At 35.2% G+C, this 12,042-nt stretch overlaps 2 protein-coding genes across 2 annotated transcripts in view; one reads left to right on the forward strand and one right to left on the reverse strand.

Annotated features, from left to right (window-relative positions):
* LOC125236275 (sodium/calcium exchanger regulatory protein 1) overlaps nucleotides 1-12,042 on the reverse strand; it is a 29,292-nt gene that overhangs the window by 14,484 nt on the left and 2,766 nt on the right. The gene's annotated exons all lie outside the window — the stretch shown is intronic.
* Nucleotides 1,843-12,042, forward strand: part of LOC125236273 (neo-calmodulin) — a 53,026-nt gene continuing 42,826 nt past the window's right edge. The window contains exon 1 of the mRNA XM_048142993.1: nucleotides 1,843-1,986. The gene's annotated coding sequence lies outside the window, so the exon portion shown is untranslated. The remainder of the gene's footprint in view (nucleotides 1,987-12,042) is intronic.

A 12,042-nucleotide genomic window follows, 5' to 3' on the forward strand; every position in this document is an offset into this window, starting at 1 on the left:
ATGCAACTGCAGAGTTACCTTGGTTCGACTAGCGCCATTCTGTCGCCTAGCTTTGTACAAGATTTCCAATCAAGCCCCTATCTTTATTATCTCCCAGCCAGATTGAGTTTCTGTATCGATTACTTGTTGTACGCCCTAGTCAAGGTGACATTTGCTTGCTCGACAACAGCGACGCTATTCGTAACTCTATCACTCTTCTAATTATATTAGTGTAATTAGTGACAGTGCGCTTATTGGCCTTAGAGCATAAAGACTGTCATTTTCTGTACAAAAAATTGACGCAAAAATGTCGGTCGATTTTGGAACGGTGGGGACTTGGTCTCGTCAAATTTGTGGCTATTCGTACAGATTCGTACGTAACGGCCATTACGGCGGTACGTTGACCATTGGCCGACTTTTTGAGGAGTAAGCTAAGCACTCCCTAATAATACCTACTATAAGCAAGTGACATTTCGTTCGCCACTGAGCGCAAACGAATGGCATTTTACATCAAAGATTCATTGGTAGCATGTACAGAGACGGGAAACACCGCGGCGGTCGGGTGGTCTCGAGTTAATGACATCAGCCACGTAAGCGGAAGACCTAGATTCCCGGCTCGATCAGCGGTAGACTTGACCGCTTAGTTTGTTCGGCTTATCTATTGATTTTTCCAGTCTTTTCATCTCTCTGGGCTACATTTATCCAACCAATTTTTTTTTTTCAAATAAACCACACCTACTTTGGCGTAGGTATTCTGTCTGATAAACTAATCATATATTCAATTTGTCATAATGACATCATGTCCATCGATTTTCTTTCAAGTAGTCGCCTTTTGTACCTACCTTTATAAATTTATAATCGTTCAGTAGATATCAATTATTAGTACATTACTACAGAGGCCGGGACAAAGGCCTCAGACCTATCCGGCCTCGCTTCGCTCGGCCGTCTATATGTCTTCGGCCGGCAACCCCATTTCCCGCCGAGGTATGTATAGTGCTTTTCTCAAACATGGTATGAAATAAATAAAATCTACTGAAAATAGTAACTTTGGATGGCTGTATCTCCTAAACGGTGCGTCGTAGCGCAAAAATAATCGAATTTTCGTTCCCCTTTGGTACCCCGTATACGCTTATAAAAAAACAAAAAGTTAAAAAAAAAACGAAAAAAAATTTTTTTGTATGAAAACGCACCCAAAATCAAATATTGTCTAGGGCTCGTAGTACCAGTTGCATTTGGCACGTCTATAAAGCCCCTTATAGTTTTTTTTTTAATTGGCTAAATACCTGGATGTTATGTCACAATTATCTGTGTTTGGAAATTAAAAAGAAGACTTTGCCGGCCTTGGCCTGCAAGGTTTGTATGAAATAACATTATCTACTCGTATCAATCGTCCTAGCCGCACCTGCAACGTCATACTTCGCTGCCAATTATAAGGCACATAACATCAATATTTCATACCATGTTTGAGAAAAAATATGTTATGTCTGGGGAGGTCTTTCTTGTGATAAGTCTCCTCTTTAACCTCTAATCAGTTTTGTTGTTGTTAAGGTGTGCTAAGTATAAAAAGTTATTTTATTGCACTGCAACTATTCATAATATCAATGCGAAGATAGTCCTAAGTAGGTACCACACGAAACTTTAAAAGATTAAGAGATATATATTTTATATACTTTGTTTCTGAAATAAAATTATAAGTTGAGATAAGATATTGAATATTTTATGACATAATTAGTTTATTGCATCATATTTATAATGTTATCATATCACACGTTTATACATATACATATATGTAGGTAAACATCTTGATCTTATCAACTTATCAACTTATAGATAATCACTTGACTATCAACTTATCAACTTATAGATAATCTTCGCTGGGCTCAGGTGTTCTTGATGGTGGTAAATGATAAGCGGACTGTAGTTTAAAGCTGGTTTACTCCGAAATGTGAAAGAATACAAAGAAAGTAGTACAGTGTCGTTGGAGAGCGGAACAAGCGAACAGTAACAGTAAGTTTTTGAAAGCTCTAAAAAGCTGTCAGATTTGAATTTTGAATATTGCCATTTGTGAATAAGTAGTGATTCGAAATATGATTTCAGTTATACATTCCAATGAATATTTTATTTGAAAAATATGCAAGTACAGTAGAACTCGCTTAAAACGATTCTGAGGGGACCCAGCCAAAAAAGCGTATTATACGGGAAATCGTATTAAACGAGAAAAAAATTGTGATTTTTCATCGTAAACTTTTAATATGGTTACTTTTTCTTGGTACATCGGAGATAAGTGTATTCCATCGTTATTCAAGTTGCGTCTGGACTAGTTTGCTATAAATACGCTTTAATGACATGTCAACAACTTGGCAACCTTCATGTCATTTACATGACCGTTCGCCTCAATAAACCAACATAATCTGATCTGGATTTGCCTACGATCTATGCTACGACAAAACCATTTGGTAAAACAAAAGCAGAGCTTGCAAGAAAATCACAAACTACTCAGACCACAAACTAATAAAGAAAGAAGTCTAACCCGAATACAGTAAAGAAACAGATAGAGCTATAGCATATTCTGTCCTTTTCTCTAAACTGAACGGCTTTAGTACTTCATTGGTAAGTCCCTGAAGACATTACTGGGTTTCGTGCAGAAACTGCCGGCCTCATACCTAAGGTGAGGATCGCTTAAGCGACGATAACGATACACTATGCCTCTCTGTCATTCTTCTATATCCGTGCGACAGTGACAGACGCTGAATCAACAACAGAACAGTTGATCCTGTGATGTGATCCTGGAGACTAGGAACGTCTACGAGCCGCCACTCATGGTAGTCACGCGAATACTGGTGCGTTGACGCCCACGGCTTGTTTACTTAGCTTATCGTGGATAAACCGCTTGGCGTAGGCACCCCGTTCTGATTTAGACTAATCAGACCATATTTGTAAGATATGTCATAGACATCCTAAGAAGAATCTAGAAGTAAGTTATTTAATTTAGATGGCAGGATGACACCTACGTAGGTATGTCAGTTACGTGTCAGTTATGTTTTCTTGTCTAGACAAGAACGTGTAACTAACTTATGAATCATACCTACTCAATGTCAACCAAAAGTAGTGTCAGTTACGTGCCCATCTTGAAAGCATTCTAGCTTAAAGTGTTATCAATTATATGTATAAAGTGCTTCTGTATATCAATATCAATGTATGAAGTGGATTAGTAGATATTCGTTTTATTCTACGCTTTCCGTCCAGCAGGGCTTTTCATCCTCACAATTTAGGATTCGGTCACACCTTACGGTTCAGAGGAATTTCCTTGCCGCTGACACTCCGACTGTAGAAAATACAAAATTTTCCCGAGGGACTACCGTATGGGGATTTTTATAAGTGTATCAGGTTTTGACATCACAAAACAGTGAACATTCCCGTGCATATAACCATGATATAACCATAATTATCAATTGTTCGGAGACAGTAGACAGTTGCAATTCTAAGACACCGGAATAGGATGAAAATCGTTATGGAACCCAGGCCTCTCGTGATTGGCCACAATTGGTGCTGATTGTCGGCCATTTTATGACAATTGACAGACGGAGCTACCAATGGGTAATCGGTAGACGGCTCATGCGTCTTTATAATTGGTCGTGAAAAGATCGTACGATGCGGTAGCTCTTTGACTAATTTATATTGATGCATGGGAAACTAATTAAAATTCTTTATTGTATTATATTTTTGAAGTAATTGAAAGTCATTTTAATAAGGTATTAAGTAAATCTAAATACATATGTATACCCAGTCACCAACGCCAGACTATCAAAAAGCGGAGCACCCAAGTTCTAATGTATTATTTCTAGTGTTAGATATATTTTTGTGCGACACCGACATTTATTTGATTAAAAATCTAAAGATCTGTTTTTTTTAGGCTTAGTATACATTTGGGATCAATAATGGGCTCATTTAACCATTATTGTGGTTTTTTGCCCTGGAGCCTACCCTATCCTGATATTGCGCGATTCGTATTGTCATCCATAACCCGGGTCTTGAATTCTTGATCTGACACTGCGCAGGTCACGGTGCGCGCGCGCATAATGATTGCAATTAGCATTTAAAACGTTGCATGTGTCGTCAAGGAAACCTGAACCTTGTGACTAAGAAATATGGACAATCGTAGTGTAGCAAATTTCGATTCAATACTAATGAACGGAATTTGAGATGATTAGGATTCAGTATTAGCTTAGTACATAGTACATACGAGTATGTAGATTTATAAGGAAATTATGTTTTTAATTAAACATAATAAAGGCATACAAGGTGCTCGCGAGGAACCCATATAACTTTAACGGCATATTCTTGGTCACATTTTAAGACTAAAATGTCATATAAACTTTTCTAGATTTCGTCTAGTTTCAGAGATTTCCAATTTAAAAAAACATTTCCGTATTGTTACTCAGCAGAAAAGGTTTCTTAACGGCGCTGATGCGCAATTGTGGAGCATAGTCTCACAGTAGTCATTGATAGATGTCAAAATGTGACAAGAAAAACTTCCAAATAATTTGGTTTTTAGAAAAATAAATGAAGGAACTCATTTTAATTGCCAACTTTATGGATAAAAAAAAAATTATGTGAAAATACGTCCTAAAAAGTAAAAAAAAAAATTTTTTTTTTTGCGAAAAATTTTAAAATACATATAACATTTTTTTCTTTCTTTTGGTCTCAGAAACGCGTGGTTCAAGTTATATGGGTTCCTCGCGAGCACCTTGTATAATAGCAGCTCGAAGTGAGACAAAAATTAAGTCGCTGTCAGTTTTGTGTCAATTAAGCATAAAATCTGTCTAAAAATTTACGTTTTTCACATTCTGAATGTAGATTATCGCTTAAAGTTTATGTAATTAACACAAAAACAATATTTTTATTGAAATTTCAGGCTTAATTATCGTCACAAAACTGACAGTGAGTTATTTTTTGTTGACAACTTACGCTAATTGAGGGGTCCCAAATTCTGAAAATGCCCAATTAAGTCAAAGTGACAGCTATATCGATGTCAACACGACAGGGTTCTATTCTAATTGGTTGACTGTACCTATAATGTATATTTTATTTTTATGGCTTTTTTATAGCTTTAGGATAACTATTCAATTCAAAGTATCGTAAATACATACTTAAATAAATCGTATATTGATCAGCTATTCGAAAACAATTCCTAATGTTATTTGGATGGTGATAAGCAATAATGTGTCAACCCACACGCCAACCATTTTGAGAAAATGGCGTCTAAAGATTTTTTCTCATTTTTTTGTGTTTCTCTTAAAAAAAATTGTTTTTTATATAAATTGTTGTGTTTTTCAGCTATAATACGTTCAGTAGTAGTGATTATTGTAGCTTAATGTCAAAACAAACTTCAATTTGACGAAATAATGCCCTTTTCTTTTATTGCGAATTGTTCGACGACGTCAAACTTTTTCAAGACTGTGTTATGATACTTAACCCACTTTTGCTAATTGTTTAAAAATATCTATGAGTCTTAAATAAACATGTTAAAGCACATAAATTGTTATTGTAAAATACTCTACCTATGCATATTTTTAACTTTATAAGTGTTAAGTAACATATCAGTCATGGTCACTTATGTTATTAGGTATAAATAATAAAATAATAATAAATATTATAGGACATTCTTACACAGATTGACTGAGACCCACGGTAAGCTCAAGAAGGCTTGTGTTGTGGGTACTTAGGCAACGATATATATAATATATAAATACTTATATACATAGAAAACATCCATGACTCAGGAACAAATATCTGTGCTCATCACACAAATAAATGCCCTTACCGGGATTCGAACCCGGGACCGCAGCGTAGCAGGCAGGGTCACTACCGACTGCACCAGACCGGTCGTCATGTAGGAATCAATACATTATTTATTAATCAAACCTTTTAATGATTTTTCTACTCCCGAATTGTTATTCGTCATTTACAGGATTGTGCGTATCGAAAAAACTGAAAACGCATTGTTTGGTTCTGTAATCATGGCAACGCATTGCATTAACGATACTGCGTGCGTGCGCGGGAAGGCTTTGGGCAGCTGAGCTGACAGTGCAAACCTTTGCAATACAGGAAACAGTGTGAATTTCGCGAGAATTATTTAAAAAACTATTAAAAACTAAGTGCATGGTCGTTGTAAAAGTATTGTATGCAATGGTGTTTAACTGACTCCAAAATACTCGTGGAAAGTACGCCACTCATATTTCTTGACCTCCTTTAAACGCCTGTTGAATAAAATACTATAAATTAACTATTAGAGTAATGATCATTTCTAGACACATATTTAAATTATCTGTGCTTTTTCAACAAAAAATCGTTACAAAAACCAAATAATCATCTTTAAAAAAAACAAACTACTTATCTAACATATACAACAAAATATTTTTTTACGCTAAGAAATAGACTAAGTCATTTAAATTATGAATAACTCATGACTTGTACAAGAACAAAACATAAAATATCTTGAACAAAATAATAAACTACCATTCAGTAAGTATTCAAAAATCAAACAATATTTTTATGCATACATTAACACGTCTTAATGTAATTAGTAATTATAAAAAAATAGTAGCTTATATTAGATTTTTATATAAACACGTACTTGTAAAAAATGTTTGCAAATTATAATAACGAATATGTATATTCATGACTTAAAATGTTCAATTTCGTACTGAATTTACCATTCATGTGCAAAAATATACTAATGGACTAAGTCATAACTTATTCAAACATAAATTAATATGAACAGTTATATTTTACAATATAGTGTCATGGTACTTACACCAAAAACGAACAATTTATGACCCGAATATAATTTAACAATAATGACTTATGTTTTATAACACGGGTCGTAGCATAAAACAACGAATAAAATATCATTTTGCAATAATCATTCAAGTCTCATAGTGGGTAACTATGTCATTTTTTGCGTTTTGCAAGAATGAGTCAAGTGTAAAAAAATCGTTGAGTCAACCCTCATAACACATTATTGTAATTTAAATATGTCTTCTGCCAATTACTATAATAAGTTAAGGTTCTTGACACATTAATGCAAAACAGGCAACACACGATATAGGATTTGTGTTAACCTATTTTTTTACTTTTGGGATAGTAAAAATTTTCAAAATGAAAAGGTCATTTTTGCAAATAGAAGTTTAAAAATCCAGCTATAACATGGCATTAAAATCTCATTTTTTTAGTTTTTGTGGGTTGACACATTATTGCTTATCACCATCCATTTATGACTCCGGTAATATTTATTACATATTTTTGCTTACTTTTCCATAAAAAATTTCACGTCAAAGATGACTTATCATTTTACCTAAATTAATATAATATAATATAAATAATATAAATATTGGGGGACACCTTACACAGATCAACTTAGCCCCAAACTAAGCATAGCTTGTACTATGGGTGCTAAGCGAAGATATACATACTTAAATAGATAAATACATACTTATATACATAGAAAACATCCATGACTCAAGAACAAATATCTGTGCTCATCACACAAAATAAATGCCCTTACCGGGATTCGAACCCAGGACCGCGGCGCAGCAGGCAGGGTCACTACCGACTGAGCCAGACCGGTCGTCAATTATCAATTATCATTTAATTAGACATACATATTAGAGTTTCCGAATTGCTCAAAAATATCTAACATACACTTTATGCCTTGGCAATAGAGGTCTGGCCCCGCCCCGTAGCCAAAATGGCATGTCTGCGATGCGGAACGCCGCAGAAATGTCTGTCGCGCCAATACGCAAGAGGGATAGAGATAGATAGCTACGAAAGAGACATTATCGTGAGCGTTTCGTGAGCGTTTGTGCATTCGGCTACGCACACTGCTCAGATATTTGTGAGCGCCATGGCCGCCCCCATATTTTTGAAGGCGACTGTCCCTATCGATTTTGGACGTGATAGCTAATTACGAAACTTTATGATCCTGATTCATACCACAGTTTTTATCCACTTAGCGAGTTCCACTTTGTGGATTTTCTGATAGCGATAGATTTCGTAATGCGCAATAAATAAAATTGATAAAGCCGTTTAACTAATATAAATCAACAGTCATAAAAATATATATTATTGCTACACATTTATATTTATAACTAAGCTATAATAACATGGAATTTTTTGTGGAAACCTTCTCTATGTTCATTACCAAACCAGTTTGTAAGTTTGTTGTTTACAAATCCACACTATTATTATAAATGGGAAAGTGTATGTGTCTGTTTGTTTGTCCGTCTTTAAGGGCAAAACGGAGCGACGAATTGTCGTGATTTTTTTAGTAGAGGTAGATGAAGGGATGGAGAGTGACATAGGCTACTTTTTGTCTCTTTCTAACGTGAGCGAAGCCGCAGGAAAAAGCTAGTTTTACAATAAAGCACCTATCTTTAAGGAATATTTATAACTTTATTAATATGTATTGGGTACCTACAGTTAACCAATCTGAATCCTAGGTCACTGTAGAACCCTTTCACAGTAAAAGTGAAAGTGACTGCTATAGCAAATAAAGCACGGTGTCAATGCCAGGGTTCTAAAATCTACTCCTTTAAAAAATTGCGTCTAAAGTCAGCGAGTTAGCATCTGGTCTAGACTATTCCAACAAGGATGAACAGATTAGCGAGGTTTAGTACTTTTGATAATCTTATAATCTATGCTCATTATTAGTCTCATAAGCTATCAGTTTTTGAGCATCTCGAAAAGATTAGGTTAGGTACTGCACTATTTTTCACATTGAACGCGTGTAGTCTCAATCAAGATTCATATAATAAATTAATAACCACAAAATTAAAATTAAAAAAAAAAAACCCGGCCGCCATATAGTGGACCGATTTTCATGAAACATGGCTAAGAACACTCCCGACTAATTCAGCTTTCAAACAAAAAAAAAACTAAATCGAAATCGGTTCATCCGTTCGGGAGCTACGATGCCACAGACAGACAAACACTCAAACAGACAGACAGACACGTCAAACTTATATCACCCCGTCGTTTTTGCGTCGGGGGTTAAAAATAAAAATGTATTGCATCGTCAAAAATTATTTTCCCCTCACTAGCTCGGAAACTCGTGCTTTGTCCTTTAATACCAGCGGGTAAAAACGCATTATATCCACTAGCGGCACTAGTGGATAAAGTAATTTGACCTTGAATATAGGCAAATTTTCTGATTTTAAATTGATAAAAGCGGGTTAATCTAGTGATGAAGATGTTTTTTGGACTACTGGAAGCAGTGATGAACGCGTTTTTGCACCCTTATATAACAAATAACTATTATTAGGAAAACCACGCAATGTACCAACATTACAAGCGCGACCAAAACGAGCTCGCAATTCAGTACGCAATAACTTTGACCTTCTCTTTTTCAATAAAGCGTGCACTGTCTCGATAAGGAACTGAACACTTGTTGTTTCCACGTAAATAACAACCTTTGTAACTAATGCCTTATGAATGAATATTGTGCTTAAACATTCGTTTATCGATGGAATTTATGCCATAAAAGTGCGATAAAGAATCTGCTTCATAAGTAAGTAAATATCATTTCAGCCGTTAATCGCCCAATGCTGAGTTCAGGCCTCCCTTCGTATACGCCATTTATACTGGTCCTGGGTTAGTCTCATCTAGAGGTGCCCCACAGTTTTTTTAATGTCGTCCACCCAACGAGCCAAAACCAACGGATGCCAGGCGCTTCCTTACATCCGAAAGCGGCCACCAATCTGTCGACTGTCCATAGGCATGCATTTACTTAGTTGGTGTAGTAAGTACTTGGTTGGTGCGATGACCCAAAATAAGTCTCGGCTTCCAACACAAGAGCAACCCACTTTGTTCCAGCTTTCGCTAACTCTGAGCCTGACTTCACAAAAATCCGCCTTCTCTGTATCCTATTAACACAATTTTAGTGGATGTCGTCCACGTCGTTGGTCATCCGTAATATTGAATGGTCTGTGCGACCGGAAAATCTCTACACGAGCGCACTGCGCGTTTTTTCTGCCGTAGGAAATAGAGCACATCGGCTTTTGACTGCTGAAATAAGTGAGATTGCTTTGTCGATGAAGTTAACAATCGTGTTTATTTTTCGTTGTTTGTCCTCGTGTGTGTAATTTCTCATAGACCCTTTGGAACATTTGATCATTTGTTTCTTTTCTTTAAAACGCTTTGGAACATTTGATCATTTGTTTTTTTTAAACTCTCATTCTTTATTCATGAATTGCGTAACTCACATCAAACATTCCCTTAAGTTATTTCAAGTAGGTATCATTAACTTTCGCATCTTGACAGACGCCGTCTTTCAGAAGAAACTTTACAAATTACAATTCAGCATTGTTTCCATTTCCATGTTTATTTGTTCAAGTTCAGGGTCAATGACAAATTAAACAGTCAAAGTCGGTGCCAAAAGTAACGTATTTATTAGTTTTATTTCTCTTATCATGTAACCATAAGGTATACAAGTGTGTCACTAGAAATGGGCGCGAAATTCAAATTTCTATAAGTCTATAAATATTATAAACATTCGCGCCTACATTTTTAAATTTACCTCTTTTTTGTTTAGTGACGGAAACGGCTCGACAGACTGTAATTTAACAGATTTAGTGGCAATTTGAGTTTTTTGCGGACATCAGCGAGTCATGCTATAATTGTCTATGTCCGTGATGCAACGCTTGGACTTTGCATCGCCTTCTGGACTCGGATTTGTGCCAAAGTCACGTATCGGTTGAACATCACTTTACGATATTTTTTTAAACTATGTGACAATAGCTGCTAGAACTTTGCCCTTTAGATTATACGTACGTACGTATACTATCTTTGTACTTAATACAGCGCTGTACTAGGTACATACTAACAGCAACACTCTTAACTAACCACCGGTAGAAATGTACAGCTAACAGTGTTGCCGATTGTACACTTTACATAGAAGTGTTGTTAGTGGGTTGGGTACTAACATACAATACACCTACTATATTTGCTACCAACAATACTAACGCTATGTGGGGTAAGATTAGAGATGGGTAGTGAGTAAATACTCATGAGTAAATATCGAGTAAATACTCAGTATTTACTCAAAATACCCGTATTTACTCGTTTTTACTCAAATTGGTGGGTATAAACTATTTAGCGTGCTGAAATGGAAATACAAATTAGAAATATTGGTGTATTTTGTTATCGACTTCCAAGTTAAGTAATCAAATTTATATGAATTTTATTTTAAAGACGTGCTCTCCATACATTTAACTATTTTTCTCAAAAATAAAATTCAAAAATTACCAGTATGTTATACATCATCTGATAGATCTTTAAAAATTAATTGAATGTTTCTAAAAAAGTTTTTTAATAATATGAATAGTTTTGGAATAAAACGATAATTAAGGCCGAAATAATATATAAACCTTTATAACTTTCGAATTCGTTATTGGAAAAATATCCAGGAAACGTCAAATTATTGCCCATAGAATACAAAACACAAAACTAGTATTTGAACGTCATCAGCTGAGCCATTTTTGAGTTTTCTTTAGAAAACCCTTAATAAAAGGTCGTAAGTGCCACATTAACAATCACTTCCGAACGTCATGTCGTTATCTAGAACATCGATTTAATTTAAGTCTCATACTTTTACTGTAAATACCTGCTTTTTTAAAACAGAACTGCTAACTAAACATTATCACTATTTTTTTCTCACAATGATTACCTCTTTTTCAACAAACTAAGAGTCCCATAAGCTTCTGATAATATAAATAGTATTTAAACATGTCCACACACTTAAAATAAATACAACTGAGTAAATAAATCTCATTTTTTAAATTATTTTTAGGTAACAGTTTCTACTCACCCAAATGAGTAAATACGAGTATTTACTCGGTGCTTTGAGTAAATTACGGGTAAATACTCAGTATTTACTCACCCCTACCCATCTCTAGGTAAGATTGGAAGATTTATCATTAGAGGTCAGATAAAGCGCACGTAATGCTTCGCGATACACACGTAATATTTTAACTTACCCCTTATGAACAATACATTCAATCTTAT

The sequence above is a fragment of the Leguminivora glycinivorella genome, chromosome 19, assembly GCF_023078275.1.
Source record: "Leguminivora glycinivorella isolate SPB_JAAS2020 chromosome 19, LegGlyc_1.1, whole genome shotgun sequence".
NCBI classification, from domain to species: domain Eukaryota; kingdom Metazoa; phylum Arthropoda; class Insecta; order Lepidoptera; family Tortricidae; genus Leguminivora; species Leguminivora glycinivorella.